Genomic DNA, 18,830 nt, shown 5'->3' with positions numbered 1-18,830 from the left:
GGCTACACAGAATTTGGCAACATTGATCGTAATTTCAGGAACCTTATCTTCTACCAAGGCTCTCATACGTTGGAACAAAAAAAAATTTTCCTTCCAGTAGCACCTTAAAGATCAACTAAGTTAGTTCTTGGTATGAGCTTTCGTGTGCATGCATACATTCGTGTGCATACCAAGAACTAACTTAGTTGGTCTTTAAGGTGCTACTGGAAGGAAAAAAATTTTTTGTTTTGACTATGGCAGACCAACACGGCTACCTATCTGTAACTCATACGTTGGAGTTCTGGTTCATTTTTAAGCTTTTGTAGAACTGGGGCAATAAAGGTCAGGCGTAGATCATTGTAGTAACTACAGTGCAGCAATACATGCAGACTTGTTTCCACTTCCGATGAGCCACATGGGCAAACACGTGACTCATATGGTTTGCCCTCGTATCTGCCTAGCAGCAGGGCAGAGGGCAGAACGTTAAATCTGGCCAGGGTAAAGGAGTGTCTGTACTTAGGTATTTGTAAATCAGCCAGATAATTTGCCAGATATTCATCAGGCTGAGCTGCTGCCATTTATTAATAAACAACTTTTTGAAAATTTATCAATATTTTAATTTAGCACCTCTCTTCATAGATTTTCCTTGAAGTACCTTTTGTTTTGTTTTTAACACTGCAGCTCCCACTTTTGCAGAAACAGTGGTGAAACACAAATACAGACAATGGGAAAGTGGTAATCACATGGGATCTATGTCCAAGTGCCTGTATATATGTTTCAGAACATAATAGAAGCCCTGCTGGATTTCCCAAAGGCCTGTCTAGTCCAGGATCTTGTTCACACAGTGGTCAACCAACTGCCTCAGGGAAATCCACAAGCCCCGCATGAATGCAACAACAGTCTCCCCAGTTGTGATTATCAGCAGAAGGATACTGCCTCCAACAGAGAGGTAAAAGAAGCCATTCAACAGGAGTGATTAATGGGAAGGCATGGTCACTTGGAGTGAAGTTGCCATCTTCAATAGGTCTTTGAGTCTGAGTGGTATTGTGAAATGGTTTGATGTGAAAAATATTTCTGGTGCCTTTATTAGCATTCTTTGGTGTAGTTGGACTGGTCATGTTGTTCAGATGCCTGCTTATTGTCTTCCAAAGCAACTACTCTGTTCCCAACTTTAGAATGGAAAAAGAAATGCAGGAGGACAACCAAAGAGGTTTAAAGACTCTCTCAAGGCAAATCTAAAAAATAATGTGGTATAAGCACTGATAATTGGGAAACACTGGCCTATGAGCCTCTACCAAAGGCGTCATGGACTTTGAAGAAGCATGAACTCAGGATGAAAGGGAGAAACATGCTAAGAGGAAGGCATTTGCCATGATTAACTCCCTCTTGGAAACCTATGTGTCCACTGTAGAAGGACGTGTGGTTTCAGAATTGGCCTCCACAGTCACTTATGGACGCATCATTAAGAGCATCTTCATGGAAGACAATCTTACTTGGCTACAAGTGATCGTCAAAGAAGAGGAAGAAAAAGAGAGGTCTAGTGATCACTATGATATGACAAAGTGCTCTCCATGCTCCCCATGAATTTGCTGAACCCTCTTTGAAAGCCATCTAGGCTGGTGACCATCACACATCTTGTGAGGGTGAACTCCATAGTTTAGCTATGCACTGTTAGAGTATCTCCCTTTGTCTGTCTTGAATGTTCCAACATTGAAGATCCATCATAATTGTAAGGTGAAAACTGCAATCCTTTGGCTAATTAAACAATCTGCTACTTTTTAAACTCTGGGGTGTGTGTGTGTCTGGGGTGTGATTATTTTGTTTGTTGTTATGTTATGTATTTTTGTGTTTTTACACTGTAAGCTGCCCTGTGATCTGAGGAAATAAAAATAAAAATAAAATGTTAAACTCCAGTCTGCATGATATTAAATCCTATGAGCAGTAGCAGATGGCATGCTGTGGCAGAGGCACTCACCTGGCCTCCTATAGTATTGCTTCTGCTTACGGAGAGGTAGCAGTAGAGGGGCAAGGTAGCCACAAGGTTAGAGCAGTGCAAATGCACCACCAGGAGCCCCAGATTGGCTCAGCTGGTGCATTTGCACTGCACTGACCTCAGTGCCTTTTTGCACCTCCTACTCTACCTCTATATTCTGGTAAGCAGCACCTATGTGACCTACCACCTCACCACATCATCTGCTCCTGATTCTTGCATATCATTTCAAAAACCAACCTGGAAGCCACATTTAACTTTCTTTGCAACTTAAGGGTTAGCAAAGACTGAGTTTCATCAAATCCAGGATGACTTTATTTTATTTTTTAAGGTAATAAGATAATATGAAAGTATAAAAGCAAAGACATTGACTTCAGTAGCAAAGGCCTGGTAGTGGGAAGAGGGGGAGAAGCGATGACCTATTTAAATGCCCCCCTCCCAACCATTTAAAGAAAAGGCTTAGCTAATGCTGTCTTTAATCAAAGTTCTTTTGCAAAGAACTGAAAGGTGACAGGTCAGCAAAGACAAGCTTATTTAAAGACTGTATTTTTAGAATTTAAAAGCTAAGAGTCTTAACAAGCTTAATCTTCTAAGGAATTATTATAAATTATATTAAAAGTTCAAACCTTGTTTATTCAAAAATCAGGGTTTTCTTTAAAAGAACTTAAGAAGTTATACTCAAAGACAGGAAAGTATTTAAGTATCAACCACTTCACAAGTGACACCTAAAGTTTATCTCATCAGGCTAGCTGGTCAGTTTTGAGAGGTGCTGCATTTTATATATTCCCCTCAAATCAGCAGAGTTAGAAAGTAATATGTTTATTTCAATTTATCAGGTGAATATTGTGCCATTGTTCTCTCATTGTCATACACAATAACAGTGAGAAAGTGACAGGATTAAGACAATAATGTTCAAAGAAATATACAAGTAGTTTGCAGCTTCTTAGGATTCTTTCCTCATTATTTCCTCTTTTTTTTAAAAAAAAAAAAACTTTTGTCAATGCTATTGCAGCTAAGCAGCTAAGGAATGCCAAGAAAGGGAGACAGAGCTAAAGTATGGTTAGCTAAACTTCAGAATTACACCTTGAAATTTTCTTATCTTGGACCCACAGAAGACATGAATGCAGGTTATCATAAGAACATAAGAATAGCCAATGACCCATTGAGTCCAGGAACATGTTCTCACAGTGACCAATCAGATGCCTGTGGGAAACCTGCGAACACAAGAGCACTATCCCCTCCTGTGGTTTCCAGCCACTGATATTCTGACGCATTGCTGCCTCCAACTGGGGAGGTTGAGCTTAGCCATCATGGTTAAGCCAAGGTCCGCAATCTTTTCTGGGACAGTGGGCACATGTGAAATTTTGAGGAAATGTTGGGGCGGGCACCAGTCACAAAATGGCTGTGTTGTGGGGTGTGTCTCATAAAATGAAATGGATGCAGTGAGTTGTGTGGCATAACTGACTGCCGCATCTCAAAGAACAGGAAAGCATAGCAAGGTGAACATTGATGGAAAGAAAGGCAGCCACTCCTGCAGTCAATCACAGAGAGAACCCCTTTATTTAGAATGGGAGTGAGGGGTGGGTGTCCAATCCTGGCATCCAATGAAACATGCCTATTTAAAGAGGCATGTTTAGTGTAGGAGAAGCTGAATCAGTGCAAGCAGAAACTGAGCAGAAAGAACAAACTGTCTCTTGTGCATTCTAGATTTTTGAGGGTATATTTTCTGAGACATTTTCTGGGCATCATTAGCACATGAAAGCAGGCACACTGGTGACCATGAATTCCAGCTGGTTACTGCCTGATGTTCTGTGGTTGTCAGGCCTGGTGTCAGCATGTGTCATCTCTGGGCAGGTAGGACCAGTGCTTTTTTTCCTGGGGGTGCTCGAGGGTATTCACTAGAGTAACTTATTTCCTTCTTCCCCCTACACCCCAATGTTTTCTTGCAGCATTGCTGCTACATGGCAGCAGTTACCTTTCTGGTGACTTGGCCCCCATTGCATCCTCAACTGTGCCCCAGATCTAGCATGATTGTAGGACAGGGGCCAACACAAAAAGAGTGATGGGAAGTATTTGGAGAAAATTCTGCAAAGTGGCCTTCTTATTCTACGGAGGTGAGAAAAGGAAAAATATCAGAACATTTCTTGGATTATAATATCTTCTAAGAAATTTCAGCTCTGCAGAAAACACCTTTTGAAATATACCTGCAGACATATCCATTTGTTCTACTTATTTCAGTACTTGTTAGCTCTTTCAGCATACTTCCCTGGGCTTCCAAACAATGCAATTATTGTGAGATGAAGTCCGATACTGAAAAGTATCTCTGTCTTCAGCTGCAGTCATTTCTGAATATTCACCATTAATATGCAATGCAATAACAGATATTGTAGGCAGAAATAAGCTACTACACATGATTACATTTTACATCTCACACCAAAGCCGTAATCATTTCAAGAAAATGAATTACTCATTGAGGAGACAGATCATACACTGAACGAGATATATTACTAGCTGAATTCCATATATCACTTAGTACATCCGATAGATCATAGAAGGAATGGGGGTATATCACCTGCTGAATAAGATATATTACCTCACTGAGCCCAGATCTATCACCTGAATTAGATGCATCACCTTTTGAACCAGAAACATCACCTACTGAATTAGATACATCATCTGCTGAATCTAATACATAAGATAATAAATCAAAGATACCACCCATTGATTCAAGGAAATTGCAATAAATCTGGCCTCTGGGTGCATACAACATGAACACGACCCGTTTCAATAAAATTATGTAATTGGTGTGTGGGTGTATGTGTGGGTGTGTGGGTGTGCGCGCACACACACAAATACGTGCATTAAGAAAGAGAAAGAGAATCCCATTAAAAGAGAGTCAGTAATTTGAACTTTGAATAAAAAAGCACATTTCTTATTATATAAAGTCAGAACTAGTGGCGTGTACAATGCTTGGAACTGATGTGGTGTAGGGGTTAGAGTGTAGGGTTGCCAAATTTTGAAGAGCAAAAAAGAGGACACATTTGCCAACTTCTACTTTTAACTAGGGACACAGGTTGCGCTGTGGGTTAAACCACAGAGTCTAGGACTTGCCGATCAGAAGGTCGGCAGTTCAAATCCCCGTGACTGGGTGAGCTCCCGTTGTTCAGTCCCAGCTCCTGCCAACCTGGCAGTTCGAAAGCACGTCAAAGTGCAAGTAGATAAATAGGTACCACTCCGGTGGGAAGGTAAACGGTGTTTCTGTGTGCTGCTCTGGTTTGCCAGAAGCGGCTTAGTCATGCTGGCCAGATGACCCGGAAGCTGTATGCCGGCTCCCTCGGCCAATAAAGTGAGATGAGCGCCGCAACCCCAGAGTCGGTCATGACTGGACCTAATGGTCAGGGGTCCCTTTACCTTTACCTTACTTTTAACTATGGATTGCTATGATGAAAAAGAGGACATATGGCAACCCTAATAGAGTGCCAGGACTCAAATCCTCACTTGGACATGAAACACCTTGGGTGACTTGGAGCCAGTCACCATCTCTCAGCCAAACCTACTTCACAGGATTGTTGTGAGGATAAAACATGGAGCAGGGGGAAATGTGTATGCCAACTGAAGCTCCTTGTGAAAAAAAGGTGGAGTAGAAATGGAATGAATTAATGATGAATGAATGAATGAATATTTCTGTTTTGGAACTTTTAATATTCAAACAGCATGGCAATGCCCTGGTATAATAAGCAAAGTACAGCTGCCCATGAGTACAAAGAAGTCTTCAATACAAGATCAGTCCAAGTGCAGAGTCAACCTCTGTGATCAACACTCAGCTGCCAAGATCCCAGGGTTCTCTCTCTCAGCTCTTATGGATTAAAACTGAAAACAAGAAAACAATACCCTGATTTTTCTCAATCTTTTTGTATATTGTTATTTTGTCCTGCATACAGTGACTGGGGACTGGGCATCCATTTCAACCATCACCAGCATTGTGTTTGTGTGTGATTACTATATAAAGGTTAATTCAGCAAATAAAAAAAAAGAGGTTCTGCTTCAGAGTCAGAATGCCATTCCGCCTTTCTGCGAGCTCAACCACCATGCGCTTCTTTGGCAGCAAAGTCTGGGTCTTGAGAAGCTGGCCACTATTTAAATTTCCCACACTACCTCCAGAATGATGCTACTTCAGGCTTCCAGGAAATTGTACAACAGTGAAAATAGTGCACAAGTTCCTAGATACAGTCTCTGCTTTCAGGCAGTAGGACAGAAACAGGGTTCGTGCTGGTGGGACTAGGATTTTAATCAGCACAAGTGAACCTTGCTAGAAAACATGGGTCCAGTCTTTTTCCTGCAGATCATGGGTACTGGTGATGACCCTTCAGATGCCTCTCACTTTTAGCTTTTGCATTTTGCCTGGAGGGAAAATAGGAACATGATAAATACACTTGTGACATTTCCAAATTCCAAATTGTGCCAGTGCAAGTTCCAAGTTTCAATATAGTGGTTACATTTTCCACCATGACCAAAGCAGCTTCCAGAGAAATCTCCACTTGTACATTGGAAACACAGAGAAGATTTTTCCCCTTGGTTGGAAGAAAGAAAATGGTAGAGCCCCTGCTTCCACACAGTAGAGATCGGTGTGTGCAAAACAGCACTACAGACTTTTTGGGTGCTTTCCTAATATCCTAAGCATGTATTATGGAGCGTGGTCCCATATGTGCTTGGAACTTGAGGGTTGCTGTTTCATCTTTCCTGATGACCCTGTATGATGGAGGAAGGTGACCTGGATCTTCAAAGCACAGTCTTTTCTGTGACTTTGAAAAACTTAGCTCATTTTTTGGCTCAGTGACCTTGAGGAAAACACATTTACACTTTTTAGATACAGCCTGGTAAGAAACACATTGTGTGAATTCTTGCCTTTTGTTTCCTTAATGGAAAACAAATGTGGCCTTTTTGTTTTTCTCTCCACTGAAAGCATGTGAAGGGTACAGATCAAACAATTGCATCAGTCCCACGAAATGAGAGCCAGAGCAGGTAGACAATACGGGTCCCACCAAAAAAAACCAACAACCTGGATTTACATGCATGATGGGCTAACTGAGGAAAATACAATGCTGTTTGCAGATCAGGGCAGCAGTCACAAAGTGACATTCAGAAGCCCTCCCCCACCCCCCGGGATAGTCAGGCTCCATTCTCTGAATTTTAAAAAGTAAGTACCTTGGCCATTTATGTGTGGAGGCAGAGATATAAGGAAAATAGTGTTGGGGGTACTCAGTGACTCACTAATCACTAAACTTGCTCCTGCTTTTCAAACTTCTGAAAAGGAAGTGAGATAACTGGCAAGGATAAGCATACACACTTACTTTTATCAGAATAGTATCTGTTTTGGGGTCTCCCCACCATCTGTGTTAATGTGCTGTGGGATGTGATCTTCTCTCCCTGTGCACTGCCACAATGCACATGTGCCTTTTCCTTCTGTGCACACATATACTCTGTTGTGTTGAGTCACAATTCATGACATTTGGAAGCCTACAGTGAGTGGGAGAAAATCCACAGAGATGGGAATTTGACAGTGCTAATACAGAAAACAAGAAAACATGTTAAGCAATTGGAGAGCTTTCATTTTCTGACTGATTCCTACTTTATACCAGGTCCAGGGAATAATCCACTGGGTAGCCATCACTCCCCTCAAATATTTCTTGCTACCCCACATCTTCCTATGCCTTTTGTCACAGTACATTAAGAACTTCATGTTGTGGTTGTTGTTGTTGTTGTTGTTGTTTAGTCGTTTAGTCGTGTCCAACTCTTCGTGACCCCATGGACCAGAGCACGCCAGGCACTTCTGTCCTCCACTGCCTCCCGCAGTTTGATCAAACTCATGCTGGTAGCTTCAAGAACACCATCCAACCATCTCATCCTCTGTCATCCCCTTCTCCTTGTACCCTCCATCTTTCCCAACATCAGGGTCTTTTCCAGGGAGTCTTCTCTTCTCATGAGGTGGCCAAAGTATTGGAGCCTCAGCTTCACGATCTGTCCTTCCAGTGAGCACTCAGGGCTGATTTCCTTAAGAATGGATACGTCTGATCTTCTTGCAGTCCATGGGACTTTCAAGAGTCTCCTCCAGCACCATAATTCAAAAGCATCAATTCTTCGGCGATCAGCCTTCTTTATGGTCCAGCTCTCACTTGCATACATCACTACTGGGAAAACCATAGCTTTAACTATACGGACCTTTGTTGGCAAGGTGATGTCTCTACTTTTTAAGATGCTGTCTAGGTTTGTCATTGCTTTTCTCCCAAGAAGCAGGCGTCTTTTAATTTCATGACTGCTGTCACCATCTGCAGTGATCATGGAGCCCAAGAAAGTAAAATCTCTTACTGCCTCCATTTCTTCCCCTTCTATTTGCCAGGAGGTGATGGGACCAGTGGCCATGATCTTCGTTTTTTTGATGTTGAGCTTCAGACCATATTTTGCGCTCTCCTCTTTCACCCTCAATAAAAGGTTCTTTAATTCCTCCTCACTTTCTGCCATCAAGGTTGTGTCATCTGCATATCTGAGGTTGTTGATATTTCTTCTGGCAATCTTAATTCCGGCTTCGGATTCATCCAGCCCAGCCTTTCGCATGATGAATTCTGCATATAAGTTAAATAAGCAGGGAGACATTATACAGCCTTGTCGTACTCCTTTCCCAATTTTGAACCAATCAGTTGTTCCATATCCAGTTCTAACTGTAGCTTCTTGTCCCACATAGAGATTTCTCAGGAGACAGATGAGGTGATCAGGCACTCCCATTTCTTTAAGAACTTGCCATAGTTTGCTGTGGTCAACACAGTCAAAGGCTTTTGCATGGTCAATGAAGCAGAAGTAGATGTCTTTCTGGAACTCTCTAGCTTTCTCCATAATCCAGCGCATGTTTGCAATTTGGTCTCTGGCTCCTCTGCCTCTTCTAAATCCAGCTTGCACTGGGAGTTCTCGGTCCACATACTGCTTGAGCCTTCCTTGTAGAATTTTAAGCATAACCTTGCTAGCGTGTGAAATGAGTGCAATTGTGCGGTAGTTGGAGCATTCTTTGGCACTGCCCTTCTTTGGGATTGGGATGTAGACTGATCTTCTCCAATCCTCTGGCCAGTGCTGAGTTTTCCAAACTTGCTGGCATATTGAGTGTAGCACCTTAACAGCATCATCTTTTAAAATTTTAAATAGTTCAGCTGGAATACCATCACTTCCACTGGCCTTGTTATTTGCAGTGCTTTCTAAGGCCCATTTGACTTCACTCTCCAGGATGTCTGGCTCAAGTCAGCAATCACACTACCTGGGGTGTACGAGACATCCATATCTTTCTGGTATAATTCCTCCGTGTATTCTTGCCACCTCTTCTTGATGTCTTCTGCTTCTGTTAGGTCCTTACCACTTTTGTCCTTTATTATGGTAATCTTTGTACGAAATGTTCCTTTCATATTTCCGATTTTCTTGAACAGATCTCTGGTTCTTCCCATTCTGTTGTTTTCCTCTATTTCTTTGCATTGCTCATTTAAGAAGGCCTTCTTGTCTCTCCTTGCTATTCTTTGGAAATCTGCATTCAATTTCCTGTATCTTTCACTATCTCCCTCGCATTTTGCTTGCCTTCTCTCCCCCGCTATTTGTAAGGCCTCGTTGGACAGCCACTTTGCTTTCTTGCATTTCTTTTTCATTGGGATGGTTTTAGTTGCTGCCTCCTGTATAATGTTGTGAGCCTCCACCCATAGTTCTTCAGGCACTCTGTCCAGCAAATCTAAATCCTTAAACCTGTTCCTCACTTCCACTGTGTATTCATACGGGATTTGGTTTAGATTGTATCTCACTGGCCCAGTGGTTTTTCCTACTTTCTTCAGTTTAAGCTTGAATTTTGCTATAAGAAGCTAATGATCTGAGCCACAGTCAGCTCCAGGTCTTGTTTTTGCTGACTGTATAGAGCTTCTCCATCTTTGGCTGCAGAGAATATAATCAATCTGATTTCGATGTTGCCCATCTGGTGATGTCCATGTGTAGAGTCGTCTCTTGTGTTGTTGGAAAAGCGTGTTTGTGATGAACAGCTTGTTCTCTTGACAGAACTCTATTAGCCTTTGCCCTGCTTCATTTTGATCTCCAAGGCCAAACTTGCCAGTTGTTCCTTTATCTCTTTATTCCCTACTTTAGCATTCCAATCCCCTATAATGAGAAGAACATCCTTCTTTGGTGTCACTTCTATAAGGTCTTGTAAGTCTTCATAGAATTGGTCAATTTCAGTTTCTTCAGCACCAGTAGTTGGTGCATAAACTTGGATTACTGTGATGGTAAAAGGTCTGCCTTGGATTCGTATTGAGATCATTCTATCATTTTTGAGATTGCATCCCAGTACAGCTTTCGCCACTCTTTTGTTGACTATGAGGGCCACTCCATTTCTTTTACGGGTTTCTTGCCCACAGTAGTAGATATGATAGTCATCCGAACTGAATTCGCCCATTCCCGTCCATTTCAGTTCACTGATTCCCAGGATGTCAATATTTATTCTTGCCATCTCATTTTTGACCACATCCAACTTACCCAGATTCATGGTTCTTACATTCCAGGTTCCTATGCAATATTTTTCTTTACAGCATTGGACTTTCCTTTTGCTTCCATGCATACCCGCAACTGAGCGTCCTTTCGGCTTTGGCCCAGCCGCTTCATCAGCTCTGGATCTACTTGTACTTGTCCTCCGCTCTTCCTCAGTAGCATGTTGGACGCCTTCCGACCTGAGGGGCTCATCTTCCAGCATCATAACTTTTATATGCCTGTTGTCTTTGTCCATGGAGTTTTCTTGGCAAGGATACTGGAATGGCTTGCCGGTTCCTCCTCCAGGTGGATCACGTTTGGTCAAAACTCTCCACTATGACCTGTTCATCTTGGGTGCCCTGCTCGGCATAGTTCATAGCTTCTCTGAGTTATTCAAGCCCCTTCGCCACGGCAAGGCAGTGATCCATGAAGGGGAAGAACTTCATTTGTTGTTGTTTAGTCGTTTAGTCGTGTCCGACTCTTCGTGACCCCATGGACCAGAGCACGCCAGGCACTTCTGTCTTCCACTGCCTCCCGCAGTTTGTTCAGACTCATGTTTGTAACTTCGAAGACACTGTCCAACCATCTCGTCCTCTGTCATCCCCTTCTCCTTGTGCCCTCAATCTTTCCCAACATCAGGGTCTTTTCCAGGGAGTCTTCTCTTCTCATGAGGTGGCCAAAGTATTGGAGCCTCAGCTTCACGATCTGTCCTTCCAGTGAGCACTCAGGGCTGATTTCCTTCAGAATGGAGAGGTTTGATCTTCTTGCAGTCCATGGGACTCTCAAGAGTCTCCTCCAGCACCATAATTCAAAAGCATCAATTCTTCGGCGATCAGCCTTCTTTATGGTCCATCTCTCACTTCCATACATCACTACTGGGAAAACCATAGCTTTAACTATACGGACCTTTGTTGGCAAGGTGATGTCTCTACTTTTTAAGATGCTGTCTAGGTTGGTCATTGCTTTCCTCCCAAGAAGCAGGCGTCTCTTAATTTCGTGGCTGCTGTCACCATCTGCAGTGATCATGGAGCCCAAGAAAGTAAAATCTCTCACTGCCTCCACTTCTTCCCCTTCTATTTGCCAGGAGGTGATGGGACCAGTGGCCATGATCTTCGTTTTTTTGATGTTGAGCTTCAGACCATATTTTGCGCTCTCCTCTTTCACCCTCAATAAAAGGTTCTTTAATTCCTCCTCACTTTCTGCCATCAAGGTTGTGTCATCTGCATATCTGAGGTTGTTGATATTTCTTCCAGCAATCTTAATTCCGGCTTCGGATTCATCCAGCCCAGCCTTTCGCATGATGAATTCTGCATATAAGTTAAATAACCAGGGAGACAATATACAGCCTTGTCGTACTCCTTTCCCAATTTTGAACCAATCAGTTGTTCCATATCCAGTTCTAACTGTAGCTTCTTGTCCCACATAGAGATTTCTCAGGAGACAGATGAGGTGATCAGGCACTCCCATTTCTTTAAGAACTTGCCATAGCAAGAACTTCAGAACTTTAAGAACTTCATAGCATATATTAAATTTCTAGAATATCACAATTATTTCAGAATTTGAATGACATTTCTGAGTAGAAAGCCAGCCCAAGAAGAAAGTCAAGGCATTTTGAGGATTACAAGGAAGAAAGAACACACACACCAACAAACCACACAAATGGTATGTGCTGTTACCAAACATTTCTTGAGTAAATACCTTTCTTTTCTCTTTATCTTCATTCTTCATTTGAGTACTGATTCAGAACTGTAAAAGATATCATTAGACTTGACAAATTGGCTTAAAGAGCTGCACATTGCATGACCCGGCGGCGAAAGCCCCAGCCCCTAGGGATCATAAGGAAGGAATAAAGACCCTGACAACGTTATATGGAATTAAAATTAGGCCACAACTTTATTAAACTTCCGAAGACCTTGGCTTAGGTCTTGGGCATGTATCCCTCCCAGCCCCCCATCCGGGGGGAACTGGGACTCATCAGGGTAAATGGGATATGGGGATGCTCTGCAAGATGTAAGTGTAGCAGGCAGCCAAGCCCATACCCCGCACGCAGGGTCATTCACTGACAACCTTTCAGTGTATGACCAGTGACACCCATATATATAACCCATTTAAGAGGGGGACCCTGGAAGCAACGCTGCAGGGGGACTAAAGGATTCCACCTAAGGCCATAACCGCCAAAGTTGTGACGAATTGCTATGGGGAAGACAAAACCTGCCAATGCAGGAAAATTTCTTCCCAGTCCTTCAACAGCAACTAGTCAAAGACCATAGCAGCGCCCGCTAAACAGGAAGAAAAAGTTAACTTGCAAACAAGGAACATTAAACAAAGGAAGGCTGTTGTCACCTCCACCCCCTATTTATAAATGGGGCTGGCCCACCTCGCAGCAAGAAGGTTACTGAGGCTGGGCTTGAACCTCCAGAAATTAACAATGAGAGGCAAGCCAGCACACCACATGCAATCCCGCAAAGGGCACCCACAATGTAAAGTGTGAGTGCTCATTTTGGTGCAGGGCTGCACATTAGGAAAATCCCTGATCTATTTCTGGAGTATATGGTTATTAATAAATTGGTGCTTATCTGTGAACTGCCCTGAGATCTCTGAGTATAGGGCAGGATATGAATTCAATTAATAATAATAATAAATTTCAGTGTGTTTTATGAGGGGGGGGTGTTTGTGTGTGGCAACCTGCCTTGGAGGTTTCACCCTGAAAGGAGGGGAGGAAATGCAGACACTACTACTGTTTTTAAAATTATTAACCCACCCTTCCTCTAAAGAGCTTGGGACAATTTACAAGCTTGTCCTCCTCTTATCCTCCCAACACCCCTGTGAGCCTAGGCTGGGATAAGAGCTGGTGACTGGCCCATAATTACCCATTCAGCTTTGTTGCTTAGGAGGAATTTGGACATGGCTCTTCAAGCTCATAGCACAGAGAACATATGTCATAGAAAGTTACTTTATGTTGAGCCAGAACAATGGTCCATCTGGCTCAGTATTTTCTACACCGACTGGCAGCAGCTGTCTACTGTTTCTTACAAGAAATCTTTCCCAGCCATACCTGTGGATGCCATAATATCACAGTCTGACCAACCACAACCAGCTAAAAAATTGTGCTACTCAAATAACATTTAAGCCACCTGGTTCCCTTAGCTTCCATCCACAGATTCCTGTTTAACCAAGTGGTAGGCTGAACTCTTAATGGTGTTTTTTCCCCCTTTTCTGTCTGCTACTGGCTTGAGAAAAATGGGGAGTTGGGGTGGACTGTCTGTTCAGTCTATAAGTGGAGGACTGAACATGTGCTAATCCTTTCTACATAATTCCTAATTCTCACGCAATGCCATTTTTTCTTCACATTTGTTTATTCAAGCAGTATTAATTATAATAGATAAAACTAAATACAAAAAAGAGAGAGATTTCCACTTGGAAGCATGGCAATTACAGGCATGAATTAGTTTTAAAATATCTAAGTCTGAAAACATTTTACAATGATTGGGTACCCAGCCCCAGAGTTCTTAGAACTTCTTCAAGCCATTGGAGAGTTCTGTTGATGTAACAATGGGCAGATTATGACCATTGTATTTTAGTCTGGTTTTATTGTTATTCCTTTCCCTTTCTTCTCAAATATTTCATTTTGAATTCACGCTGATCAATGAAAGGGAAAAGGGGCTGGTTTAGAGAATATATGTATGCAAACATTAGTCCATTACCGTACCATTTCATATGTGTGCAATCATAGATCAGGGAAGGGCTGCAGATCAGTGGTAGGGCAAGTGTTTTGCATGCAGAGGATCCTAGGTTAATCCCCAGCATCTCCAGGTAAGGCAGAGAGAAGAGAACCCTGTCTGGAATCCTAGAGAACTGCTGCCATTGTAGACAATACTGATCTAGATGGAAAATCTGACTCAGTATAAGTCAGGCTCCTATGTTGGATGGCTCTAAAAGAGGATAAGGCAAATTCATGGCTATCAATGGCAACTGGCTTATTATGCTATATCAGTTCCAAATTGAATATATGAATAACCCTTTGCCAGAGAGCTTCTTGCTCACATTTCTTCAAACTGAATCTGAAACATGGGACCAAAGAATGTGAAAATTAACCCTGCGAACTGGAACTAGCTAAAACTTTTTACTGTCAGACTATTGGCAATTAAATGGAGCTGCCCTGGAAAATGACTCCTAGCAAAACAGTTTACACATTAGTTGAATTGTTTAAAAAGAAAGATGCAAAACATCTGATATGCTCTGCTGAATTTCTTCTTTCAATTTAATTTATTGAGAGCTTCACCTTTCTCAAGGTCAATAAACACTGCCTTAACGGAACTTTTCCTTTGCTTCATCTTCCAAACAAGGATCAAAATAAGATCTTCTGCTTAGCTAGAAGAAAAACAGAAGGCTACCATTTGAATTCACATAATAGGTACATGGGAGCAGTCATATTTTTCTCCACATTTTTCCCCAGGAAGGGGCTGCATGTTATGACAAACAGCTGCTTTGTGGGTGCTTTTTTACACAGATCATTATTATTTTTACCATGCAGCCATGTAAGAGATATTAACTTGCCCTGCACCCAGACTGAATGCCCCATAAGAGAAACGTGTAGAAAGGTTTTATTTATTAAAAGATACCAAGGAAAACTTGTGCAAAGTAAAGGCAGGTAAAACTTATACGGGCAGTGAGCAAATCACCTGCCTTTAGATAATGGTCAAATCACCCTAAATAAATGTCATCAACCAAGCTGGTGTGATGGGAGGCAAATAGCCATCTCCCCACAAAGGGAAGCCAAAGGTGTATTACCTGTTGGAGAATTTTGACCAAAAAAGAAATGGGACTGGAAGTTTCCAATGTTTGCTCATTCACCCCATGTACGGAACAGAAATCAATCCAGCAAATATGAAGAGTATTCACTCCTGTTGTTGCTTTCATAATTGATTATGCCCTCACCCAATTTGGATTGTGTTTCCTTTGCTCTGATATCAACAGAGCAAAATAACATGACAATGTAATTCATATATCATATTTTTCCATGTATAAGACGCCCCATGTATAAGACGCCCCCAACTTTTGAGGACCCCAAATTTAGAAAATAGGCATATGCACTATCCATGTATAAGGCGCCCCCAGATTTTTAACCTTATTTTAAAGTAAAACAAAACACAAAAACTAGTCTTATACATGGAAAATTACGGTAATTAATTATGTAAATTAGGTAACTTACATAATTTACATGAATTACATAATTTCCCCGCAGAGGCCAATGAGATGAAAAACATAGTTTGGGGCAGAAGAGAAACTGCAGTGGAATAGAAACATTCCTACATTAGACAAATGCAAGCTTTAACAGAAAATGATTCCTTTTTTCATCCCTAGTTACCTAACAGGTGTCAGCCACCTCTGCTGTTCAGTGCTCAACTACCAGACCCAAAATGCACCAAACCAAACAGCCCCTCCCTGAGCTAGCTGCCAATAGGAAAAGGTTAGTGAAGTGCTCTCTACCCAACTTGCCTCATGATGCTGACCAACCATTTACCTGTCTGCACTACATGCCAAACAAACCAGCCAAATAACAACCCAGACCACTAGAAACCATGCAAAGCAGGCAAATAAAAGGTCTCCCAAACATCAAAAGGTCTCCCAAAGGCCATGTGGTGGAGTCCTTCACCCACTCCTCTTGGGAGTAAGTTATGTAAGCTTTCCCCCTTATTGGGGTGGAGCAAGTACAACTCCAACTGATTGTTGAGAGTAATCTTCCGTAAGTAAAATGTCAAACAAATAATAAGGAGCTCCCAAGACCACTTCATAAGAAAATGATAATCAGTGAACATACCTGTGCATAGATCCATGCTGTGCTTATTTATGTTCTGATCCACACATTGGTCTGAGGGTGTATGCAGAATGGGTAGGTTCATTCCAAAATGCAGAGATAACTTGAGCTCTCCCCATGATCCACCATGAATGCAGAGACCCAAGACTTTATGCTAAGCCTCAGATCTCTTGTGGAACTTTTCCCATTGTTTGTTTGTTTGTTGGGATTTATTTACGGCTCAACGTACGAAATACCCAACTGGTTTACGTGTTAAGACTTGAAAGCAAGTACAAAATAAAACAGGGGAAATAAATAGTAAGACATTTTTGGCAGTATGGACATCATGGCTCGGCCATTCACACACACTACAAGAGAAGTCTGTGTGAATAAGAACATTTCAGGCAAGCATCTAAAGCTTGTGGGCAACCTTTAATTGATCACATGTCCGTGGTGGGCAGAGTCAGAGGCAAAATGGGCAAACCAATGAATTCAAAATAGGGTAAATCCAGCCACAGTTAAGTCAGAGGTTTCTGAACATCTCTTCATCCTCCATCTAGGCAATCAAGAGGCATTATCACAGTTTAAGGACATGCACCAGTCAGGCAAAAGCACTAAGGAGTGAATGCTGGGGGCATTCAGAAAGATTGTGGCCTGGGAATGGTCTTGAGGGCCTTATAGAGAAGCTTGAAAAGCTGCATCTGGCTCCTAGGTCAGAGATCCCCCACCCTTAATTTTGAGTTCTATTTCTACCAGCAAGATCTTAAACCCAGCCCTGTAGCATACAGCTAGCTAGCCAGTGCAGTTCTAACAAGGGAGCAAAGAACAATGGAGAGAACTAAATATTTTGAATATTTGACACATATCAGATTCAATTTGACCCTGTTTGTGGTGCAGTCTGGAATCTTTATGAAAATACACCTGGGTGAAATACATCCAAAATTCAGTTTCTGAACATCACCCTATTTAGGGACGTCAGCACCATCACTATGAACAAGATGAGGCTAAGAATACAGTGTCAATACCATAGAATCCAACACAGAACCGCAGCATGCAAGATGAATTTCATATCAAAGAAATCAATTATTTATGCAGGACTTTTTCAGATCATTTTGTGCTCCTTAGGAAATTGGACCAGAATGCAAAAGAAGAGAGATGTTGAAGTCAAGGAGACTTAATGCTGCTCTACTAGGAATTTCCGACTTCATAGATATATTTTCCACCCCCCTCCTCTTGCTGGCAAGAGCAATTTTGCTTTGAAATAATTCCCCTTCAGCATCTTCCCCTTTCTTTGGGGAGCCTTCAAGGCAGTTCTGAGAGGTCACTCTTCGCATATTCAGTGCTAGTAAGAGGAAAGAAATTGAACAGCAAAATTTACTAATATTGCAAAGAGCATCGCTAAAACGGGAAAGAGGTTATCTAATAATTCATTCATCAGAGACATCTGCAACTTCCAATCTTGCCCAAACAGAGAAATTCCCTCTGCTTATTTGGCCATATAGTTCTGTAAAAATTGATAGCTTGTGTTAAAGAAGCGGGGGGGGGGGGGAGTGATGGAAAGTGCAGAAAGAGACCTTGAACCAAAGGCATTCAAGAGAAGCAGAACCTCCCAACAGCATATTGTTGTGTGCATTTTTCAGAGTTGGTCTACAGATCAGGCTCTACAGACCTCATTCGAACCTTGCTTTCCCAGGCTCATGGTGCTCATCTACAGTTAAGAAATGGCTAGCAATTACATCTATGGACATACTGAGAAGTTTGTCAAGTGAGCAAGTGGTGGGTGATTTGCCAAATTATCCTGATGCCTTGAAGATGTTGGTGTGAAAGCAGAGTGGGCTCTTGCCAGTATTGTGGAGGCTGCATTCAATGACAGCCTGATAACGGCTTGTACGAAATACTCTTTCATGGTGGTCCTAGTTTGAATTAAAGATTTTAATTCTCTTCTGAAGCCAAGCAAGGCATGTAACAAGCCAAGACTCAAATATATGATGTGTTTTACACACTGCCTTGGCTTTTACTCTATTGATTGCATTGACTAACAGACGGGTTTGTTTTTCCTCTAATAAATTGGTTTGTTAATTAAACATATTGATTTGCTTAAGTTTACCAATCGATGTTGGTATTAAATACATGAGTTTCGATGGCAGCTTAATTAGTGCGTGTATGAAATTCATCGATTCATGATTAGAGTATATTGCTTTGTATGTGCCGTGCAAGCCCTGTTTACCCTGAGCAAAGTCTGCTGTGATTAGTGTTTGTTGGCATTTGGAACAGATGAGGTTGCACATAATGCGCGTTCTGTTCCTTGTATGGGATAATACACAGCCATAATTTGCCCGAGGGAATGTTTTGAATTAAGCACGACAGAATTGTATAAAATAAACATTTACATTATACCATATGTAAATTGCTTCGTTGCATGCTACCATTAACATGTTTTTTAAAAGCATATTCATGTATCATTCTTTCGGAGCAGATATTCAAGATCATGAAAGCCAGACGGGTTACCCATCAACATATTTT

General features: G+C 41.8%; 1 long non-coding RNA gene across 3 annotated transcripts; it reads right to left on the bottom strand.

Annotated features, from left to right (window-relative positions):
* Positions 1-5,903: 5,903 nt before the first annotated feature.
* LOC310754369 lies at positions 5,904-13,778 on the bottom strand. 3 transcript variants are annotated; one of them, XR_014543766.1, is made up of 3 exons: positions 13,645-13,778; positions 7,321-7,486; positions 5,904-6,370 (listed from the first exon to the last, which is right to left on the bottom strand). It is a non-coding gene; the product is annotated as an uncharacterized lncRNA (long non-coding RNA). The 3 variants fall into 3 exon arrangements; XR_014543767.1 differs by having other exon boundaries at positions 13,566-13,677; XR_014543768.1 differs by lacking the exon at positions 13,645-13,778 and adding an exon at positions 13,381-13,506.
* Positions 13,779-18,830: the final 5,052 nt, after the last annotated feature.

This window comes from Podarcis filfolensis, assembly GCF_964270895.1.
Source record: "Podarcis filfolensis genome assembly, chromosome: Z".
Taxonomy (NCBI): domain Eukaryota; kingdom Metazoa; phylum Chordata; class Lepidosauria; order Squamata; family Lacertidae; genus Podarcis; species Podarcis filfolensis.
The sequence above is the reverse complement of the archived record's forward strand: the minus strand, read 5'-3'. Positions and strand labels throughout refer to the sequence as shown.